Source organism: Mus caroli, chromosome 16 (assembly GCF_900094665.2).
Source record: "Mus caroli chromosome 16, CAROLI_EIJ_v1.1, whole genome shotgun sequence".
In the NCBI taxonomy this organism is placed as follows: domain Eukaryota; kingdom Metazoa; phylum Chordata; class Mammalia; order Rodentia; family Muridae; genus Mus; species Mus caroli.
In genome coordinates this window covers 62,468,806-62,491,263 of record NC_034585.1, presented here as the reverse complement: position 1 = coordinate 62,491,263, position 22,458 = coordinate 62,468,806, and the positions used below count along the sequence as shown (strand labels likewise).

The window sequence follows — 22,458 nt, the reverse complement described above, 5'->3', positions numbered from 1 at the left end:
TATGAGGGTACCAGGATTTCTGAATCCACTCAACCTTACCAAGGTTTTGTCTGGTTCCATTTGCCCCATAGAAGATAGTAGAAGACATAAAGGTATCCTTTGTTTTTTGATTTACAAAACTAAAATTGTAAAAGTGAACATATTATGAACATTGATGTGCAAATTTGATATAATTTATCAAAAGGTCAATGCAGTAGGTCACTGAAGTAGAAAAAGAATTACATTCCATATGGAAACATAGAAGACCCCCAAGAATCACAACAATACTACATATGAAGGGTAATTCTTATGGTACCATAATATCTGATTAGTGTCAAATTATACTATAAAGACATAAGCAGCAAAAAATTAATGATTCTGGCATATTCACACATATAGCAATAGCAAGATGGGGAATGTGATATAGTGTCATAAAACATATGGCAAAATGGAGGCACATTGTGTGAATCTTGAAGCACCAATGTAAGGTTTGCTTTTTGGCAAGTAAGCATAAGGCATTGGACGTGACTTATGACTTATATGTAGAACTTGCCCTGCAGGTGCTGGATCACAGAGACAGTTATATTGAGACTAAGCTATAAAGGTGACATGGAGACCAGGGACTTTAGGTAGAAGATATTTGCAGCTTGAAGTACATTATTAGAACTAGAGATTGTGGAAAGTGTTTAAATTGCTACTACATAATAAGAAACAGAGCTCAAAGCTCCACTTAAATGCTTCCCTTTGTAAGAGTTGCTATGGTCATGGCATCTCTTTAGCACAATAGAGTGCTGACTGTCTCAGTTTGGGTTTTACTGCTGTGAAGAGACACCATGACCAAGGTGACTCTTATAAGAACAACATTTAATGGGGGCTGACTTATAGGTTCAGAGGTTCAGTCCATTATCATCAAGGTGGGAGGCATGACAGAGTCCAGGAAGACATGGTTCAGGAGGAGCTGAGAGTTCTACATCTTCATCTGATGGCTGTTAGGAGAAAATTGGTTTCCACATGATTAGGGTGAGGGTCTCATTTCCTACCCCTACAATAGCATAATTCCTCCACAAAGGCCACACCTACTCCAACATGGTCACACCTCCTAGAAATTCCATTCTATGGTCCAAGCATTCAAACCACCACACTTACTAAGACGGGAACCTTTTAAACTACCAGTAGATGAGATAAATTAGTTACATAGGGCATGGCTCCAGTAATTGGCCAAATTTAGGAAAATGAATATGGAATTGGTCAGTATGTTAATGGCTAAATCTATGTGCTGGGATGTAATAGTTTTATATGCACTAAGCAAAACAGCAATGGGTTCTAAGTTCCATTTTATCCAAGGATGACAGTGACTATATTCACATAATAAAAAGTAAGACGTTTAACAGTGAATATATGAGAGGGATCTTGCTTACAGACGTGCCAAGCAGGCACAGAAAGCTCATGGTTACATACATTTAGTGTCTGACCACAAAAACCAGGCTGAGCAGTACTGTGGCATTGCTATGAGGTACATAGACGGACGTGAAACAGGATCATCATCAAAGGATAATGGCTCTGGTTAGATTAAAGGAGTTCTAGGGTGAGTGGACTGAGATGTGAGTGGGTGACAAGAAGGAGGAAGTGTACAATATGAAGGGCTGTCAACAGTCCCTTAGCCCTCAAGAGGCATCATAGAGAATGGAACGTGAACTCTTAGGACAGAATTCGGGGAAGTCAGAGTGCTGTGAGAAAGTCATCAACACAAGAAAGTCACCAGCTATTCTTTTGCAAGGTGGCCAAGACCTTTACCATGACGACTAGTAACTTAAAACAAAAAGAAACCCAAAAATATTAGGTGCTCCTTTTGAATTTTCCACCTTTGTAAAATAAATGAATTAATTTTCTATGTAATTATAAACTCCTTATCTATTTTAAATTAATAAAACGCAATATGCTTATATCACCCTTTGTACATGCCACTGAATTCAGTTGCTCAGTTCAGTACTGATCTTGTTTTATTTTACATTTTATTTTTAGGAGCTATTTGTCTGTAATGCTCCCCTTTACAATTCTTCCAGATATATTTTGGCAAGTATGCTAGATGCTCTCTCTCATTTACTCTTTGCTCAGATGTTGTTATACTTTAAAATGTGCCCATCTATATTTCTATATGCTTAAATGTAGTTAAGCAGATAGTGTGTATATACTTATATATATATGTATATATACTTATATATGCTTATATTTACACATGCATACTAGTGTTCTTACATTAATTTTCACTTACACATATAGCTACCAATTTGTTAGCTTCATTTAAAACCTCAGTCCCTCCATTTTCTAAGGCTAGACTAATTTTTAATATTAATGTTTTTTTATTTCTGAATATTCCTTGTCAATTTGGGTTAGTGGAAATTAGTTCTTCATTATTACGGGCATTTCTAATATAATCGCTTTGCATTCTTCAGTTAATGCACAATATTACTTTTACTTTTGTGTTGCTTCTGTTGTTTTCCTTAGTCATTGGGGGTAGTGTTTGCTGTATCTATTTAACAGCTTCCCCCTCTAGTTGTACATCACCTTCTGTTTTTTCACAGGTATGATCACTTAAGCCTTACCCTGGAGCTGAGTGCTATTCTACTCACTGTCATTTAACTTTGTACTTTTCCAGTACAGAAACCCTCCTTTATAGGGAAGGAAGCATTTCAAGACATGGTGATGCAACTAGAGATGGCTTCAGTCTGTTTTTCTCATTGTATCCATCTTTATCTCTGTCTCTGTCTCTCTCTCTTTGTGTGTGTGTGTGCGCATTCATGTCTGTCTGTCTGTCTGTCTGTCTGTCTCGTCTCAGTGGTATAATTGCAAGTCATAGGTGGGCACCAAATATCTTCCTCATTCACTACTTATCTTATATATTTAAAGTATATATGTATTTTTCTATTTCTGGTTTTGTGCGTATGTGTGGTAGTGCTAACAAAGATATTCTGGAGCTGATGTTTCCAGTATCTGTGAGGTCTCCATCCTGGTTTCTGGGAGCCCGTTTCAAGTGCTCTGCCAAAGCAGTACATGCTTTTAGCCACTGAACCATTTATCCAGCCCTCCCCCTATTTTTGGAAACAGAGTCTCCTACTTAAGCTGGAGATTGCCAGTTTAACAAGACTGGTTACCTACCAAGCCCCTAGGGCTACTGACCCTATCTCCCCAATATTAAGATAATAGAAATGCCCCAAGACTTTATTTCTATGTAGATGCTGAGAGTCCACACACTGATCCTCTGTGTTACAAGACAAGCACTTTACTGACTGAACCAGCTCCCTAGCTTCTTGATATGCATCTTGAGTCTGGCCTCTCTGACAGAGACCTGTAAGCTATCTGAAACCTCAGCTCCCATGGAGAAGTTTTATTTTTAGCTTTCTTCAAAGAGTTAGAAATCTGTACTGCCAGTCCTTACTTCAAGAAGATAGCATCCCCTGTCCCACCTTTTGTCTAAGAGCATTTCTTTTCTTTCTTTTTTTATTTTTCTAAATGGCATGTCAAAATGCCATATGTATGTTTAATTTTTTATTAGATATTTTCTTTATTTACAATCCAAATGCTTTCCCGAAAGTTCCCTATACCCTCCCCCCACCCTGCTCCCCTACCCACCCACTCCCACTTCTTGGCCCTGGCATTCCCCTGTACTGGGGCATATAAAGTTTGCAAGACCAAGGGGACTCTCTTCCCAATGATGGCCGACTAGGCCATGTTCTGCTACATATGCAGCTGTGAGGCTAGGCAGGTCTGCAATTGTACTCCTGCCCATCTCATCATTCCATTGTTCTCTGCTTCCTTTTATTAAAAAGATCAGCTTGTCTGTGTGTGTTTGCAATGCTTATTTCTATTTTATAATGTGTTCATAAATATTTGTGTCAGAGTATCAACATACCATCTTTTTAAAAATACTGATAATATCTGAATGAGCTTTCCTTGATGGGAATGCTTTTATTGGAGTAATGTGAACTGGAATAAAATTTGATCATCGCAGTAAAGTTTGTATGTGTTTATTCATGTTTTGAGTTCAGGGTAAGAAGTCATTATTGCTAAAAAATAGTTTGAAAAGGTTATGTCTCCTTATTTTTAATTAAGCTATATGGTCGGCACACTTACATCTATAATGCCACTCTTATGAAACATAAATGATATGAATCCTGTAAAATATGAGTCAGAGAGATTAACACATTGCATCTGAAAACTTTATTTTAAAAATTCATAAGAATAGAACATTTTTGTGAGGCATCATTTCTATATCAATGACTATGAGGGAGACACTTTTTGGAGATGAATTGATTTAGGAAATGGTAGATTTCTAAATAGAATGTTGAAGAGAATTAAAGGTACACAGGTTTTTGTTTTGTTTTGTTTTCAGAAATACCAGAATGAATTTCATTGTGCTGAGTACAGGGTAAAACAAATGAGGATAGGGAGAAATCAGGATCTGTGGGAATATGAGAATGTTATGTTTCCTTCCAGGCCACTCTGTTACAAAGTCCATCATTTCTTCTACTAAATTTATCTAACCTTTAATATCTTTTCAATTTTCTCAGTCAATCAATGGCCTAACTCTATTGCAGGTTACCAAAACAAGTCTGTTGACTCATTAGATGCTTATTTAAGGACTTTCTATCTCCAGCACTGATTGATAAATTTCATACTGAATCATCAGTCACTTGTTCACATGGGAATTTGCAGGTGTCACCTTCATATTTGGTGTCACTACATGCAATCTTGAAATGTATTTAAAACTTTAGGAATCAGTACAGATACTTCCTTTTCAAGTTTCCTCTATACATAATCTGTGATTTTAAGGAGTATTAAACATTATGTGCCTGGAAGAAGTATATGCAAAGGAAGTAAATTCTTAGTTTAGGTATTGTTGTCTTCATCTTATATTTTTAACCTTTTTTTTTTTTAAATTTCTTTTGCCTAATTTCACTAGAAATCTCTTACATTCTCTCTGTAAATATACATGTACAATACAAAGTTACAGATTTAGCATATGAAAACACATCAATGTCATAAAAATAATGCATCAAAACTAGTTCTTTCAAGATAGATAATATATATTGTTACAAAACAATCCATAAAATTCTTCTTCCTTCATCTGAGCAATGACGGCATCTTTAAAGCGTCACAAAGACATGATTCGGTCCATCACTAGCATCCATTTATGTATGTGTAGAAGGTAACAACTGTATGTCTAAGACAGTGTCAGAGCCGATCTGCTGTCGATCACATTCCTTCTTTTATTGGACTCAGATAGAAGAAAAACAACGAGACTGACAGCTTTGTGTCCTTTGCCATCCTATGTCACCATCACAGACAAGGGAGCATTATATCATCACTCAAGGCTGTCACATATGCTGTATGCATCTACGTGTCTTAAAGTGATTTCCACTTTCAATCCCCATAAATAAATACAGGGACTACTTATTGATTGCATGTTACTTTATCATCATGAAAATATGTGCTCATTCTATAGTATCATGCCCTTTAGATAATGAATTTTAGGCTGTCATCAAATCCTACAGAATACAGAGGGTCTTTGTTTTATAGATGGGTTCATTTAAATGAATGGTAAATATTTTTCAAGTTTTTTTTCAAAACAAAGAGAGAAACTTTGAATTTTTTAAAATTATGTTTACTTTATAGGTTATAATCTCCATAATCTTTCTGATGTCTGAGCTTTAAAAATAAGGGAAAATAGAGAAACAAGCATACAAATACTTTAACGTGGAGAATATCTTAATTAAAATCCCAAAGCACACTAGATTGTCAGAATATCATTATAAAGATTAGGTTATTGAACGCCTTATATTCCTCTATTTAAGGGTAGAGTAATATCTTCTTCACGTAGTAGTGTGCATGTTGCAATCACACAGGCTTTCTAGCATGGCATGAGAGATGCTTTATTTAGCCAATTATTGAATTTAGTTGCATTTTTTTCTTATAGTAAGTAATAATATGATTATTATTTTTGGTAAAAAATTGGAATGCCTTCCATTACAGTGGGGCAACTATGCCAATACTTTCTTGTAACTGGCAATGTAATTACTCTTATTTCCGTCTATTCTTCAGTATTTTTAAGTGATCTTCCTCAAGAAAAGTAAATAGACAGCTTCACCACACCCCAAACACACACACACACACACACACACACACACACACACACACACACACACACCAAAGCCTCAGATACCATATAATTTCTTTCTCTAGAATTATCAGAATGAAAAAGAAAATGACTGCTACTTTTTTTCCCTCTTCTAACCTTTCTTTTCCAAACTTGTTACCAAATTTGTTCTTTGGGGGATTTAATAAATTTCAGAATAGAAATAGAGGTTAATGGTAGCAGTTAAAAATATACCGCAGGTCTTCCTTCAATCGCAGTGATCATTGTGTTATTTTTCTCCTTAATTTTTCTTTGTGGGTATGTAATCATGTGTTTCCCTGCGGTCTCTTCTTCCTCTTTCACAGAGGTCTCAAGCAGTTTGCTTGTATCTGTTCTTTGACTTAATGCAGTATTTTTATGGCTTTATATTCTCTTAGTTTGGAGTTCAATTCTTTAGAACTAAAAACTAATCCCTAATCAGTCTTCATGTCATTCTTATTGTTTATTCTTTTTTATATTAACACATTTTCATTGCTTTCATGATAGTAGTAAAAGGTAAAGCTTATATCTTCGTGCAATATACTGAATTCTAAACATTTTGAGATTTCATTCTATTTCCTATAACATTTTCTGTAATCTTTTAGTATTATGTGCTTTCATTTTAAAACAATATTTTCAAAGGACCCATTTTACTATTTAATCCAATTGTTAACACTACATTCATCATTAAATCCCTAAATTTTGAAGTTTTAGGTAATGAATTGTTAATCAAGAACAATATTTGGCCATTGCAATATGATGGTAAGTCAAAATTTTACATTACAGAGATAAGTAATAACCTCTATTTCCACACAGGAGGGGAGAGTAGAAACACTTCACCAGCCTTTAAAATTCAGCACTGAAATGAGTTATATAACCAGACTACTGGTCCCTTGATAACCCTTTACAGGAAAGCATTGCCAAATAAAATATGAAATGAGTTTTCTCTGTTTCTGTTTTTATGTCTCTCACTCTCTCTCTCTTTGTATGTATATGTTAGCTTTCTGGGTATACGTGTATATTTCTAAACAGATATAAACATATACCTATATATATATTTATATGTGTTAATTATCTCATTGAAGATAAAAATTATCTTTTCTATCCTTTTCACATAGAGTTAAGTGAATCTACCTTTCTGAGATGTGTTCCTTTTTTAAGGTGGCTGATTCCCCATCTAGATTCCACTCTGTTTCTGTCTTAGACAGCTTGGAGATATAAGTCGTTATACAGACCAAAGACAGATCACATCCTGTTGACCCTGCAGAAAGGTTCTCCCCTAAAAGTTTTCAGTAGAGCCCTGGTGAATGTTAGTGTTACTTTCCCTTCTATTATGATCTTAACAGTCACATCATTAGTACAGAGTAGGAGATAGATATAACCCGTTTCTGGCTGTGAAAATATTGATCTCATCCCTAAACTGTTCACTAGAAGAGATTAGATTCCAGACTAGAGTTCAGGTCCACTCTTGAGGTTCTCTAGGCAAGGAAGTTCATTTAAGAGGAGATAAGCCAGCAGAGTTCCTTTATCCATTCCTGGATGAGAACCAAGGACAGTCATAAAAATGCTGAGTGTCCAGGTTTTATCCCCTGTAATTATCAGTGTCTAAAAAGAGAAAAACAATTCCCACACTAATTGGCAATAATAATTTTGCCTATTAATCTTATATAGTCATGTTATACAATTCATAGCACATAAATGTTACTTTCTTATACCATTCCCAATTTACTAACAAGGATTTCTGTACATCTCCAGTAGGATTTCAAATTTTCTAATATTTCTGGGTCCTCAGAGTCTTATAACAGATTTCTACATCATATATATTCTGCATCTTGGCATATTGCTTCAGATGAGTACCTGTTCCCACATTTGCCTAAAGTTAGGTTGAAAATACTGACATCCCTTGTACACACTGGAAGGTGTTAATCTCAGATCCTGTTCAGATGTAGGGATACTGCCTTTGAACTGCCATCTTTCTTACTACAACATACACACGTAGGGACTGTCTGGGTGATAGAATTTCAGTTACTTCTTCAGGCTACTCTATCTTGGAATTCTCTGGCTGGTCAATTTCTCAGTAAAAAAAAAAAAAAAAAAAAAAAAGCATTAGCTTCCTTTTGTGTGGTCTGCTTAATTTATAAGGCTAGTTGTATACTTATTCTTACAGTAATGAGAAACATTCAGATATTTGCTGCAGACATGCTATGAGTCTTACTAAATATTGAATAAGAAGTTTCTTTAATGTAAGTCTTTAAGAGACCATAGGTTCTATAGACACCCGACTTGAATACGCTTCTGTATCCTGTTAAGTACTAGTCATGGGACTTGGCAAATTTTTCGAAACTGTCTGATGTTTTGAAATTTTATCTTTTGAAAAGAAATAGCACTATAAGCCAGTGTATTGTAATATATCTGTAGTCCCAGGAACTGAGTCAAGAGTATGAGGTCAGTATAGAAAACTCAAAAGGAAAAAAAATCATAACAGGCATATGTCCCAAAAGGCTGTCAAATAAGCCTATCTATGTAAGCAGTCAATCATTTTCTCATAGAGTGGACAACACAAAATTGGTGATCCAATAAACAATACTCTGTCATCATCATCATAGTCACTATCATCATTGCCATTGTCACATTATGATGTGATTTTATCATCTACATGAGAGCACATTAGTATAAAGACCTTTGATGAGACAAATCTACTGCTCCCCCATTGAATATGTGGTAGGTAGTTTACCTGGTTCTCTAAGAAGCTCTTGGTTTGATTCTAATAACTTGATTTGAAGATTTTTTTTCTCTTTGTCTAAAACTCGAGAAAGCATTTGCTAGATGACCTTAGTATGTTTTAGAATACAGGAAGAAACAATTTCTGAGATATGCCTCACATCTCTCTTAACTCTTTTCTGAATCAGAAGGGTCTCCTTCCTTCCTCCCTTTCCTGTGGCCTTTATTATCTTAGGGGAAACACTTCATGGGAGAGTTAGGATCTATTCTATAGTGTAGGATAGATAACTGCTAAGCTCCTGATATATCCAAAGGCAAGCAGAGCTCAAAGCCTGCAAGTCCCATCTCAAAGCTCAAGTGAAAGCCATGGAGTGAGCAAGTACACGAGTCTTTGAAGCAGTACCTGCATCACAGTATGGATTTTCCTCTTGAGAATTAGTAAGAGAAGTATGAGTTCAGAGCTTTCCCTCGGGGTTTCAGAACTCCTCTTTTCCATATGTTTCACTTCAACCAAGATACAGAGTAATAATTGAAGGTCACAACTGAATTGTTATACTTAGCAATAAAATGCAATATACTTTTGTACTTTACCTTCCATGTCATATATTTAATTTGATGTATATTTTCATCTTTTCATGCTTTATTTATTATTTTATTAAAAATAGATTCTTGTCTCATACAATATATCGAAACCTGAGTTTCCCCTTCCTCCACTGCTCCCAGCTGCACCCATCTCCTTTTAACCTCACATCCACTGCCTCCCAGACCCATTTCCTCTTTAGAAAAGAGCAGACTTGCAAGCAACAAAGGCCAGACAGGACAAAAAAAATACAACAGGAAAAGGCAAAGCCTTAGGAAAAGGAGCTCCGGTGACAGGCTCAAGTTGGGATCCAGCTCAGGGGGAAGTCCCAAGGCCTGACACTGTTACTGATGCTATGGCGAGAAAAACTTTTTGACTCTATAACATGTTCCTAGATTTCCAGTCTTCATATAAGTTTGTGTGAGCTGTAAAATTTCGCTCAACTCATAATTTTGCTTTCTTCTTAACAAGCACAGAACTAAAATATTAAAAATTCAAGTTCTAGGAAGTACAAGTTGGGGATTGTTGTCTATAGGACAGAAGTCTACAGTAAATTTTCCTTCCAAATGTACAAACACTGGTTGAAGGCTTTCAGAAAATGTGGGTGATGCAAAGTTTCATGATAACAAATTCTACTAGTTGATTTTCTTGTTCAATCAAACTGGATAGATTCCTTTCCAAACCACCATTTTATATGCATTTATACTTTAGCATGGTATATAGTTTTCTTGTCCCTTTGATCTAAATGCCTTGTGAAAGTTATACTTCATGATTGTATATGGTAGTTATATAGGTAGATGTAGCATGCCAATTTCTTATGTCTATGAGAAGACAACTATATTGTAGGGTATTGGATAGAATAAGCACTTACAAACTGTTCACTTAAAATATCACATCATTTTTTTTAGTCTATGAATTTAGACCAATAGAGAAATATACCAAATTCAAATTGTATCAAATTTAGAAAAATGTTTTCTCAAGGAAAATAAGAATGTGAGAAACATCTAGAAAAATATTTTTCTGAGATCTCAAACAAAATACTTATGATCAGTTGTGAAGAATAGAAGAAAATGCCATGTTTGTATATAGCCTGAAAAATGTATAAAACTTTGTATTTAACTGTATTGATTTTTCTATCATTAGTCTTCCCTAGTAAAATTACTCATGTTGAGAATAGAGCTGATATACATTGAGTACAGATGTGAGGCATTCATCTTTAGGAAAAACTGTAGGTAAACATGATTTTTATTCAGCAGGTATGACTGGTGCTGCACATATTGTAGCATTTGGGCATTTGGCATATGAAATAAATCATAATTGACATTTTATGCTCATGAGTTATTTAACCTTCAAGTATTAAAAATATTCTGAAGTCTAAGGGTGTCAAATTGTAGTTTCCTATGTGGTCTGTTGTGCATTTTTTATTGATATTTACCACTCTTAGGAAAGACTCCTCTCTTCTATTTCAAATGTTCAGCGTTTGAAATTGCAGATCTTTGGATATTTCTCATTTTAAGTCAATATTTCATAAAGTTGCCTGTTGTATTTTCATGTCATCTGTCAAATGATATATTCTTTACTTCTTGACAGAAAGTTTTTATACAAAAAAATAGCTCTACACAATTAATATAAATGAAGTTCATTTTTATTTTCACCAGGAGAAGATAATATTGAAGAAAGGAAGAAAGAGATCATTTGTCAAGAAATATTTTTATTTTCAAGCTATATGTGCATATACACATGTCTCTATTGCTATGTCTGATAAACCGAAACATTAAGAAATGTACTTCCATTTTTTTCAAATTGTTCAGAATTGAATCTGTCATCTAACATTGTGACTCATTCTTCATCTCACAAAATTAATATAAAATCAAATGCACAATGAAGCCGGTATTTCTGTCAGTTTCCCAGGCCAAATTGGATGGCTTCACCACCACCTTGGTTTGAACTCACATGCAATGTCTGAAGTGGTCATGTCTCAGACTATGGAAAGCAACTGGATTCTCTCTGGAACAGCTGAGCTCTGACTTGATGCCATTATCAATGTTTTGGGTTGCTATACTTGCTAGTCTTTCTCCTTATATGGAAATACGATGATTTCATTGCGAAAATCAAATATTTACAATATTAACCCGATCATTCACTGGCATCTAAGTGGGAAGTGAGTGTGCCTTTGGATTGTGTTATTCAAATATTTGAAATATTAAGAGTCAATGATTGAGTTGTGGACTTAAGTTTCATTTAAAGAGACATAAAATGAAGTTTGGACTAGAATTAGAATAGATTTTTTTCAAAAAAAAAAAACAGAAAATCCTTAAACATATATTTTCTTGTTGCACTATGTATTTATAAAAAGCATTCTTTTCACTAATTATAAAATTAAATTATAAAATTAAAAACTTATAAATCAGACCTGACAAAGTTTGAAGGTTCTCTCTATGTTCTGCCATATGAAATATTCCAAAATATTTCATTCTTTATGTAGAACTAAGCAATATATCCACATCATCAGTATGAATGTTCTACGGTGTTATTTTAAAATGCCTTTATGAATTGTTACCATTAAATATTTGATTTGTATACTTGTTATATAGTCCTGTTACTTAGAGTTACATTAAAATTTCTTGAGCAAATAGAAATCATGACCTTCCTGACTCTCACAATCTTGTCTTCTCCTTGTCTGTGGGATCTCCAATTTCTAAGGGGAGACACCCTATGGAGATTTCCATGTTAGACTCAAAGTTTCTGCCTGTGGGTCTCTGCATCCCATCCCATCACTGCTGGAGGAAGGATCTATGATCATTACCAGACAGGGCACCGGTCTACGAGTGTAACAGCATTAGGAATCACTTCATTGATTCCCTTTCCCAGTTGTGTTTGCTTCTGACCGAGGTCTTTGCACTATCTAGTCTCTTTGTTCCTGGCTGCTCAGTCAGCATAGGTCATGGGCTCCCTCTTTGTGGCATGACACACAAGTGAAGCCAAACATTGGTTTGCCATGGTTGCCCTAGGATATCTTGCAGGAAGGCCAAAAAGTGAAGAGTTTTTGGCTGGGCTGGTGTCCAGCTTTCTCTTCTCATAGCCTTGAGTATGTCCTGCCACTACAAACAATGGGAATTAGGAGACCGTGGCCCACTGAATCAACTAAGCAGAGCTCACCTTGGCTCACAGAGACTGAAGCAGCAGACACAGGGCCTGCAAGGTTCTGTCTGTGCTGGGTCCTCTGTGGACAATGTGGCTGTTAGTTTGGTGTTTTTGTGGTGATAAGAGCCTGTGTACCTCTGTTTCTTGCTTTTTGGGACCCTTTTTCTCCTATCATGTTTCCTTGTCCAGCCTTGGTAGGAGGAGGGCTTTTGCCTTGTCTTATAACCTGTTTTGCCTGTTTGGCTATTGTTACTTGGTCACCTGCTCTTTTCTGAATTAACAACTGGAAGGGTAGTGAATTTGTGTGAGACTATAGGCAGTGCAGGGCATGCAGGGATAACAGAGGGAGGGGAAACTGTGGTGGGAATGTGTTGTATGAAAGAATAATCTATTTTAAATAATAAAAATAGAATAAAAGGAATCCTGACCATGATACCTTTAAATATCTCTGATCTAGATAGTTGAGAGACAAAGGTTAAAATTTGCCATTGCAATGTTCTTTCCCCTTCTGTTGTCATGAAAGAGCATATAAAACAATATTACTTCGTTTCTTTGGGAAGAGTACATTTACAATGTCGGAACACAGGTATAGGAAGATTTTTAAATGTAGGTTGGTATAAAATAATATTTTATAGTGCATTTAATGTTCCCTTCTATTTTCAGTTAAGCGGTTAGAATTAAGTTTAGATATTTGGAGACATTTATATTTAGTCTAATGAAATTAGAATGGAAATATACCTCAGTTTTATTTTTTACTTCTACTGATTATATTTGATGATATATAAGTAAAAATAGTGAAAGATCTAAAGCTAAAAAAACAGAAAGCATCAAACTTCCTTTAAGTCGAAATTCATAAAATAAAAATATATTAAGCAGGCTCTATTACGAACCAAGTTTCCAAGTGAGTGTCAGTTGCTAAACATGTCATTCATTCCTGGGTACATTGTTGTTGCTATTTTCCTCTCTGAGGTGACTTAGTCTATGGCAGTGCCATCTTAATTACGCCTCTGCTCTGTCACTTATTTATGCAGTCACTTGTTAAGTAGAGAGCATGGGAATTTTATTTAGTTTACTGTGTTAATTGTTCTGGCCAGTTGGAAGTTTCTCCTATACAGCTATGATGCTCAAAGTTTATCATGTCACAAAGCCTTAAAAAGACGTACGGACACATGGCAAATAATGCGCAAGAGAAGGCTAACCTTGGGCCTCTCACTGTCATAGCTCTGGGAACCTAACAGATGATCCAAAAATGCTTCGAAGTAGACAGGAAAGCAGGATTCATCAGGAAGGGACAACACCAATTAAGCTGAAAGACATGTGCAAATTGAGGACATCCGAAAGATAATGTCAGACTCTTCAAGACCCATACTGGGACAAATACATGTGGATTTCTTTAATTTTCTTTAAAGAAGAATGGGGAAGCAGACCAGGAAAATGGACATTATACAGATCACAAAGGCCCGCATGTTATATGACAAATGGCTTAGACATGATCTTGTAGGGAGTGATTCCTGCAAGGATGTGCGTGTGCTGCAGCAGCTGTTTGTGTTTATGATGTATTAGATCTGAGTGAGAGAGTAGAGGGGCTTCCTTAGGAAGAGTCCTGAAGGCAGGAGTAGAGGAGCAGGCTCTTAGCAAAGGCAAAAGGCTAAACGATAGACATTAGCAAGGAGTTTAGAATCATTCTTCAAACACACCACCCTTTCAACTTAGGTTTATTTGTGACTAGTACATTTTGTTTTTTGGAGACATGTTTCTTTTTTCAAATGTTTCATAATAAGCAGTTTTAAATATTGGAGTGTATACGTACTGCCTCGGATTTTATACACTTCCAAGAAGAAAGGCAAACGTTTAAAAATCTCGGATTCCATTGCTGAAAACCTGCCATCGAATAGCTACGTACTTCCCAGATTTATTGCTAAGGCTTGGTTCACATTTCTACTCAAAACTTCATTTACTATGGTTTCAGTAAGGATTCAGCACAGCCTAAAATGTCATATACCAAATGGTAGTTCTGAAGTAATGGCTGTTTTTTACCAATTTTCCAGGAGATTGATTTAGATTGTTTTATGTTCTCTGGCTGCAAAAGAACAAAACAGGAAAAGAATCACTGGCTTGATCTTTCATCTGTGTGCTTTAGACGAAACTCCGTGGTTCTACTTTCTACTACAAAGGATGGAAACATTTTCATATATCAAACAAGATTGTCAAGCTATGAACAAATAAAAACACCAAAAAAAGACTATCAGGGAGTAGATTTCCTTTCTTCTTTGGCATTATTATTTTTACCACACTTGTTTTTGAGATATAATATAATAACATCATCCCTCTTCTCGTTCTTTTCTCTACATCCATCTGTATTCCCCTCCTTAGATTATAATGATTTTTAGGTTATTAGGAAGCAATGGGAGCTTCCCATTGCTCCCTCCAAATCCTCCCATATACCCCATCTTTAGTCTCTTTCAAATTCCTGGCAATTTTTTTTCCCCGCATTAACTGCTGTTACACGCATATATGTATATGCATATACATATACAATTCTAAATAAAGCCTGCTCATAACTAGTATGTATGTTTGCAGGACTGGCCACTTGATATTAGATAATCAGCATGCTCTTTTATAGAAAGACTCTTTCTCCCTCTTTCAGCATTTCTTAATTTCTTCTTGTTCTTTGTATAGGATGGAGGCTTCTTAATCCCAATCTCTCTCAGCCCCTGAACTCCTCCCAGTATACCCTTAGCTCCATTTGAGCACACCGATCATTAGTACCCTTGTTCAGATCACATTTAGACAGTCATTTAGGTGAGACTTTATGGGTACAGCTTTTTAGGTTATTAGGAAACAAAATCTCATAGCCAGCTCACTTGGTCCCTGGCTTTTACAAACTTTTCTTCTTCCCCCACTTCCACAATGACTCCTGAGCCCCAGATGCAAGACTTGATTTGTGCTCCATGGGAATGGAAATGAGCTTTAATACTCTGCATTTTGACAAGGACAGCAATAACAGACATGCTGAATTGGACTGGATAAAAGATCCTAAGGCCACGGTTCTATACAAAGAACTGCATGAAACTGAAGAATGCTATTTGGGAGAAATAGCCTTACCCAGGGAAGAACACAACATTTGGTTATCAAATGCCAAAAGCACTAAAACATACAAAAAACACCGATAAAACGGCACTAAGCAGCCATGATATATGTACATCTGATATATGTATATGACAACAATTAATGCAAAGAAGAGGCCCAAGAAGTCGAAAGACATTTTAAAAGGGTTCACAGAAGGACTTTCAAGGAGGAACTAGAAGGGAGGGGAAATAATATATTATATTCTCAAAAAAATAAATAATTTTTAAAAGGTATGTGGTCACTTATGTTAACCACAGCATTAAATGAGGGAAAACTGTGTGTGTAAATTGTTAGCTGTTTCTACTTTGCTATTTTTTTTATTTATATTTCTTTAAATTTGAGTGCGAGTGCTGGTTTTTCAACCTAGGGTCTCATGCTTACTAAGCAGGTACTGTACTCCTGTTCTATCCCATGCGCTCTAGGGTCTCATGCTTACTAAGCAGGTACTGTACTCCTGTTCTATCCCATGCGCTCTAGGGTCTCATGCTTACGAAGCAGGTACTGTACCCCTGTTCTATCCCATGCGCTCTAGGGTCTCATGCTTACTAAGCAGGTACTGTACTCCTGTTCTATCCCATGCGCTCTAGGGTCTCATGCTTACTGAGCAGGTACTGTACTCCTGTTCTATCCCATGCGCTCTAGGGTCTCATGCTTACTGAGCAGGTACTGTACCCCTGTTCTATCCCATGCGCTCTAGGGTCTCATGCTTACTAAGCAGGTACTGTACTCCTGTTCTATCCCATGCGCTTTCTTACCAGGTGCTGGCTGAAATGATGGTAAATTATAAATTCACAGGATCACTGTTAAATCCATGTAGTTTAAAACTAATTAATATATAAATTGCTAAATATTCCACCACCTATCCACCCAATGGGAGGGGGAGACTAAAATTCTGCAATTCTAAATATTTTAGGAATTTTATTTTACCAAGCATGAAAATGAAATATGCATTTGTATAATTGATGAACCATTTAGACTAATGGTGTATTGGGGAAATAATTTTACCCACACTCAAGTACTATTTAATAGATTCCTACTCATTGGTCAGTGCTTATTTGCAGCTAAGATTAAATTCTCCAGAACTCGGAGCTCTGAACCATTTAAATCACATTCGGAGCAGGTGGCAGGCACCTAAGTGTTGATGAGGCGTGACCTGAGAATGCCTGACTTAACATATTAGCTCACTTTTTCATCTCTGTGAAGACTCACTTTTGTTCTTTTATTACAAACATACATTATTAGTTCTCCTGTAATTGTTCCTAGGGGAATCATTTAAATATTTTAAGCTAAGAATCTGAGTTCTTTTAAAAAACAAACAAACAAATCAAAAACAAAATCAAAATAAAACAAAACAACAACAAAAAACCCACCTAGATTGTGTTTTCAAAGGGATATTCTTTTTAAATGCTGAATTCATTTTGAACAATAATATCACATTTATTTTATTACTTTGTATTTGGAACTTACTATCCATAAAGGTTAAAGAATTATTATAGTACCTGATTAATTACACCTGGAAACTGTGTGGGGAGGGGACGTAATATTTTTAAAGATCACTTATTTGATATTGTAAGCACTCTCCAGCAAGCTATAACCTTGATAAAATTTTAGTTAGCATGATGTGTATGTTCTTTATGTTTGTCACTGCTTAGGTCCCACTGGGGTCCTGAGGAGAGATACCGAAGAGGACTTTATAGTTCGGACCCTTTTCACAGCGTTCTTATCATATATAGGCAGAGTTTGGCTCTCGGTGTCGATTCAATAGCCACTCACTGAATGCCTACGGCGCAGATAACTCCGACTCAGGGTGCTGAGACAGTGAGACCAGCTTCCGGCTCACAGGGAGCCCATTCAGTTGCTGAGCATATATGCCTCTTTGAACTACCCTGGGCCTTTCTTTATCCTCTCACACTTGAAATGCTGTTTGAAAGGAAGTTTTAGATAACATCCTAGAATTCACAGACTTGAAAAGACAACACTGGAAGTAGGGTTTGCCTAGAGCATCTATTGTAAGGGAAACCTCATCTGTCAGCAGATGCCAAGAAAGAGGGGCTTGATGGTGAATCGACATTTCCAACCAGGGAACCTGGGGCAATGTTACAAGTTCCTAGCTAGCCTGGTCTAAAGAGTGAGGCTCTTTAGGCAAGTGGTGGAGTAGTGGTGAAGGTGGTAACACGGTCTTAGTTCCTAGGGTAGGTCATTTACCTATGTAAATATGTAAATATGTTCGTGCGTGTCAGTTAGGAAGTCCTAATTGTTTTTGATTTTTGGGGGACTTTTTAAAAGTTGTTTTTGGGGATGGGGAGAATTCTAGTGCTAGTTGTCAAAGGAAGTAAAATTTGTAGTTCAAATGTGATCAAAGCTTTCAAATGCTAAGCGTATTCAGTAAATGAACTGACTAAAGCCTTGTGTAAATTAAAATATTCAGTTTATCACAAGATTGTGACCTCAAGATATTTTCAAATTGTCACTGTAAATGTATTGTAAAGAAATTTAAATACTAGCGGATACAGTTGATTCCCTATGAAGTTGCACGATGGAGGAACCCAACCATCATCTTCTGGAACTGACTAAAGCCTTGTGTAAATTAAAATATTCAGTTTATCACAAGATTGTGACCTCAAGATATTTTCAAATTGTCACTGTAAATGTATTGTAAAGAAATTTAAATACTAGCGGATACAGTTGATTCCCTATGAAGTTGCACGATGGAGGAACCCAACCATCATCTTCTGGAAGCTTGTGTTCATGCAGGTTCCAGTGAGGTGTTTCCCAGGAGTTCCGGTTTAAACCATGCACATGGTCTAATTAAGCAGGCTTATATGCATATGTGTGGAACAATTTGGTATTACCTTTTTCCTCCAAATATTTCTAAATGTTAGAAGTTTTATTTTAACAGATATTGAGTTGTACTGTTGATCTTTCCTATGTCACAGTCCCCTCTGTCTTGGCGTTCTGTACATTCATGGTTTTGCCAATTTGGGAAAGATTTGTTATCTTTTTCATTATTTTTACAACCTTGTTTTCTTTCTTCTCTGCAGATAGTGTAGTGGCACCTAGGTTGGATGTATCGCAGGGTCACTAACAGTGTGCTATATTCTTTACCTTTAACTTCCCATCTATGTCCTCTTGGTTGTTCTAGTTTGAGTATTTTGATCCTCTGACTTTATTTTTTTTTAATTATTTTATTTATTTACATGCCAAATGTTGTTCTACCTGTCCCCCCTCCCAGAGTTCTTTACCCCATCCCTCCTCCCATTCAGTCTCTAAGAGGGTGCCCCCTGTACTCCCACCCCTACCCCTGCATCTTCCTCCCCTGGGCATGAAGTCTCTATAGGATTAGACACATCTTCTCCCACTGGGGCCAGACAAGGCAGTCCTTTGCTACATATGTGCCAGGGGTCATGGACCAGCCCATACATGCTCTATGGTTGGTGGCTTAGTCTCTGGGAGCTGCCAAGGGTCCAGGTTAACTGATGTTGTTGGTCTTCTTATGGGATTTTTATCCCCTTCAGCTCCTTCAGTCCTTCCCCTAACTCTTCCATAGGGGTCCCCACCCCCGTCCAATGGCTTGCTGTAAGTATCTGCATCTGTCTCAGTCAGCTACTGATAGAGCCTCTCAGAGGACAGCCATGCTAGGTTCCTGTCTATAAGCAGAACATCTGATGCTCTGAATTTAAATCTACTATCTTTAAAAGTACTGTATACTAAGTTTATCTAGTAAAGGTTAATTTATGTTGATAATTTCAATGGAATTGCTTTGATTTATTTCAAACTCTATTTTAAAAAATTTAATTTAACTTAGTGTGTGTGTGTGTGTGTGTGTGTGTAGGTTAACATGAAACCTAATGGGTTTCATCACATTCGTGCTGATAACAACACAAATCAGCTCTGACCTCACAGATCAGTGATATTTATTCAAAGTATACATTTTCAAAGCATTAACTGATAATCACAGAATGCTTGTATACACAGAGCTGGGTGGTAAAATGACTTAGCAAGTGCTAAATGGAGCCAAAGATTATTTGCCTCTGGATCTGTAACGTCCTAATCGTAATGGCGATGACCAGATCATCAGTGCAGCTTGGAGCATGCTGGATGCAGCTGTGAGGAATTTTGTGTGGGAACGTGGGTTTACAGCATCTCTGCCTACATGCATCACCCCATGTTTAGCTCAGCCTCCCATGTATCCTGTCATGCTGGCCTTTGTGTGGTCCCCACTTGCAGCTGGTTCTGTCTACTCCTGTCCAGTGAATTCCCCATTCACCTTCCTCTCCAGTTTCTACCTTCCTTAATATCTCTTCCTCTCCTCTTCCTCTCTCATGATGACCTTTTAAGTTTTGAACATGCAAACACATGTAAAAGCACTCACATATACACTTACAATTTCATATTTAGATTATGCCTTTGAGAGAAAACATAAACATTGTCTATCTGAGTGTAGCTTATTCTAGAGTATAATGAGTTGCAATTGCTCTTATTTTCCTGCAAATGTTATAATTTCAATTATTTTTAGATTTACATAAAGTTAGATTATATATATATGTACTATGTGTGTGTGTGGTTTTTTTTAATACATTCATTTGTTGCTGGACAAATATGGTGGTTTCATTTTTTGGATTTTGTGATTTTTCTTGTAACTAACTTTATTTTATTAGCTTTTCTATTTTTTGCAAATTTGTTCTATTGAAATTAGTTACTGCTTATTAGGTTGTGTTCAGAGTCATGATAGCTTCTTTAAAATCTTTGTCAGAAAATGCCAATACCTGATTCTGATTAGTGTTGGCTCCTTGGTTACTCTCTTTACTAAAATTATGATTTTCCTAGTGTTTGTTATGGCTAGTGTATTAGTTCCTTAGTTCTTAACAAAAATACCGAGCAAAAACAACTTGAGGAAGAGAGTGTTTATTTGACTTAGAACTCCAGGGAATATTGTGCATCACAACAGGTAAGCACTGGTATTAGGAAGAGAAAACAGCTGGCACACTGAACCCGAATCAAAGTCAGAGAAGTGCTCAGCTGCCTTTCTCCCTTTTGCTCATCACAGGACGTCAGTCTAAGGAATGGCGACACCCACAATAGATATGGCTCTTCTTGTCTCTACTAACTCATCTAATTCCTAAGAGTCATGTGCTGAGCTTTATCTCCTGGGCCACTCTAAGTCCTATCAAGAGTATAAATCAGTAACAATAGAAATAAGTGATTCGTTAGTGAATTTTACCCAGGAATCTTTGTTACATCAAGGATGGATGCCATAGGAATAGAAGATCACTTCTAGGTGACATGTTTTGTGAAGTGCAGTTAGGGTGTGGTGGGAGGAGGTGACTTAGCAGAGACCCATGCCGAGGCATCCCCTCATGCCCTGAGCTAATATTCATAGTTTAAAATGAAGTTTATTTGAGGGCATGGGAAGGGGCAGAGAAAGAGAGGGTCAGAGAAGGAGAGGGGGAAGAAGGAGGAGGAGGGGGAGAAGGAGGAGAAGGAGGTACAGGAAGAGCAGGAGCAGAAACAGGAGCAGCAGCAGCCTGTGGAAAGAGGGGGGAGCAAGAAGGAGAAAGAGAGGACAGAAAGAGGGAGGGGAATCAGAAAGAGAGAAAAGGGTCAGAGAGCTCAGGAGAGGCCAAACAGTCTTTTTATAGCAAGCCAGGCTCCTACCTGGCTGTTGTTAGGTAACTGTTGGGCGGAGCCTAGAAGAAATGCTCACATGCTAACACTAGGTGCATCCAGCATGTTTTAAGGGTATCAATCAGATCCTGGTCTGCACTTACATTTTATGTATGCTTCACGGAAGAGTCCAGTTTTTGTCAGACTTTGTGGTATTATCTGGTCCAATGGACTTATTCAGTTACACATGAATGGACATTAATTTCTACGTTAGACTTGTGACTTTAGGAAGAAGCTATTCCCCAGGGGAGACTTCCCAGTGGTGAAGGTGAGGAATGGCATTCCGGCTTTCTACTGATTATTTCTCTGTTTCTAATGGAAACAAGTCACAGAATACAGTGGGGATTTATTTGTTTTCTGTGGCTGGTTGTCAGGGAGAAAACTCTTAGTTCTCTCTTGCTTGATTCTAGATTTTATTGCTTTTCTTAATGAAGTACATAATAAACTTTCATTTTTCCTCCCAACTGAGTGAAAATGTACAAAATTCCTAACATTCTAGCAGAAGCTCTAGAAGTATTTGTAGGAGAAAAGCAATTTTAACCTAAGAATATATTACCATAATACACTACAATCAGAGCAAATATAAGCAGCAGGTAAGACCCCGGTACTTTTCAGCTAAACGCCAGCTCCGGTGAAAATAAAGTACAGTAAGTGTCTCTATGGCAGGGACTTTGTTAATATACAGAAATTATTTGTTGGTGTCTTGCAAGATTTCTAGCAGTCTCAGTTCCACAAATGTATGTCATTCATTCTCATAGTATTTTTGTCAATATTATTCATTCTATAAAATGAATGTAAAGAAAAACTATTTATATCACCATCAATCTCTTCCTCTCTGAAAGTTTTTTTTTGCAGAATTTGACCACATAATAAAATGGTTATTTCTTCAGTGGTTAAGTAACTCCTAATTGTTCTATGTTTTTAAATATAGACCTTGAAATATTCTTTACTGTATTTCAGGTTGCAAAAATTGAATGTAATGTTAAATAAAATATCCGTTTTATTGTGTCCAAAATCTATGTTTTATATATATGCTTGTGGTGTGTTATGTTATTCACATTTTCAATAT

General features: G+C 36.6%; 1 protein-coding gene across 4 annotated transcripts in view; it reads left to right on the top strand.

Moving 5' to 3' along the window:
* Cadm2 (cell adhesion molecule 2) overlaps positions 1–22,458 on the top strand; it is a 932,542-nt gene that overhangs the window by 764,083 nt on the left and 146,001 nt on the right. The window lies entirely within an intron of this gene.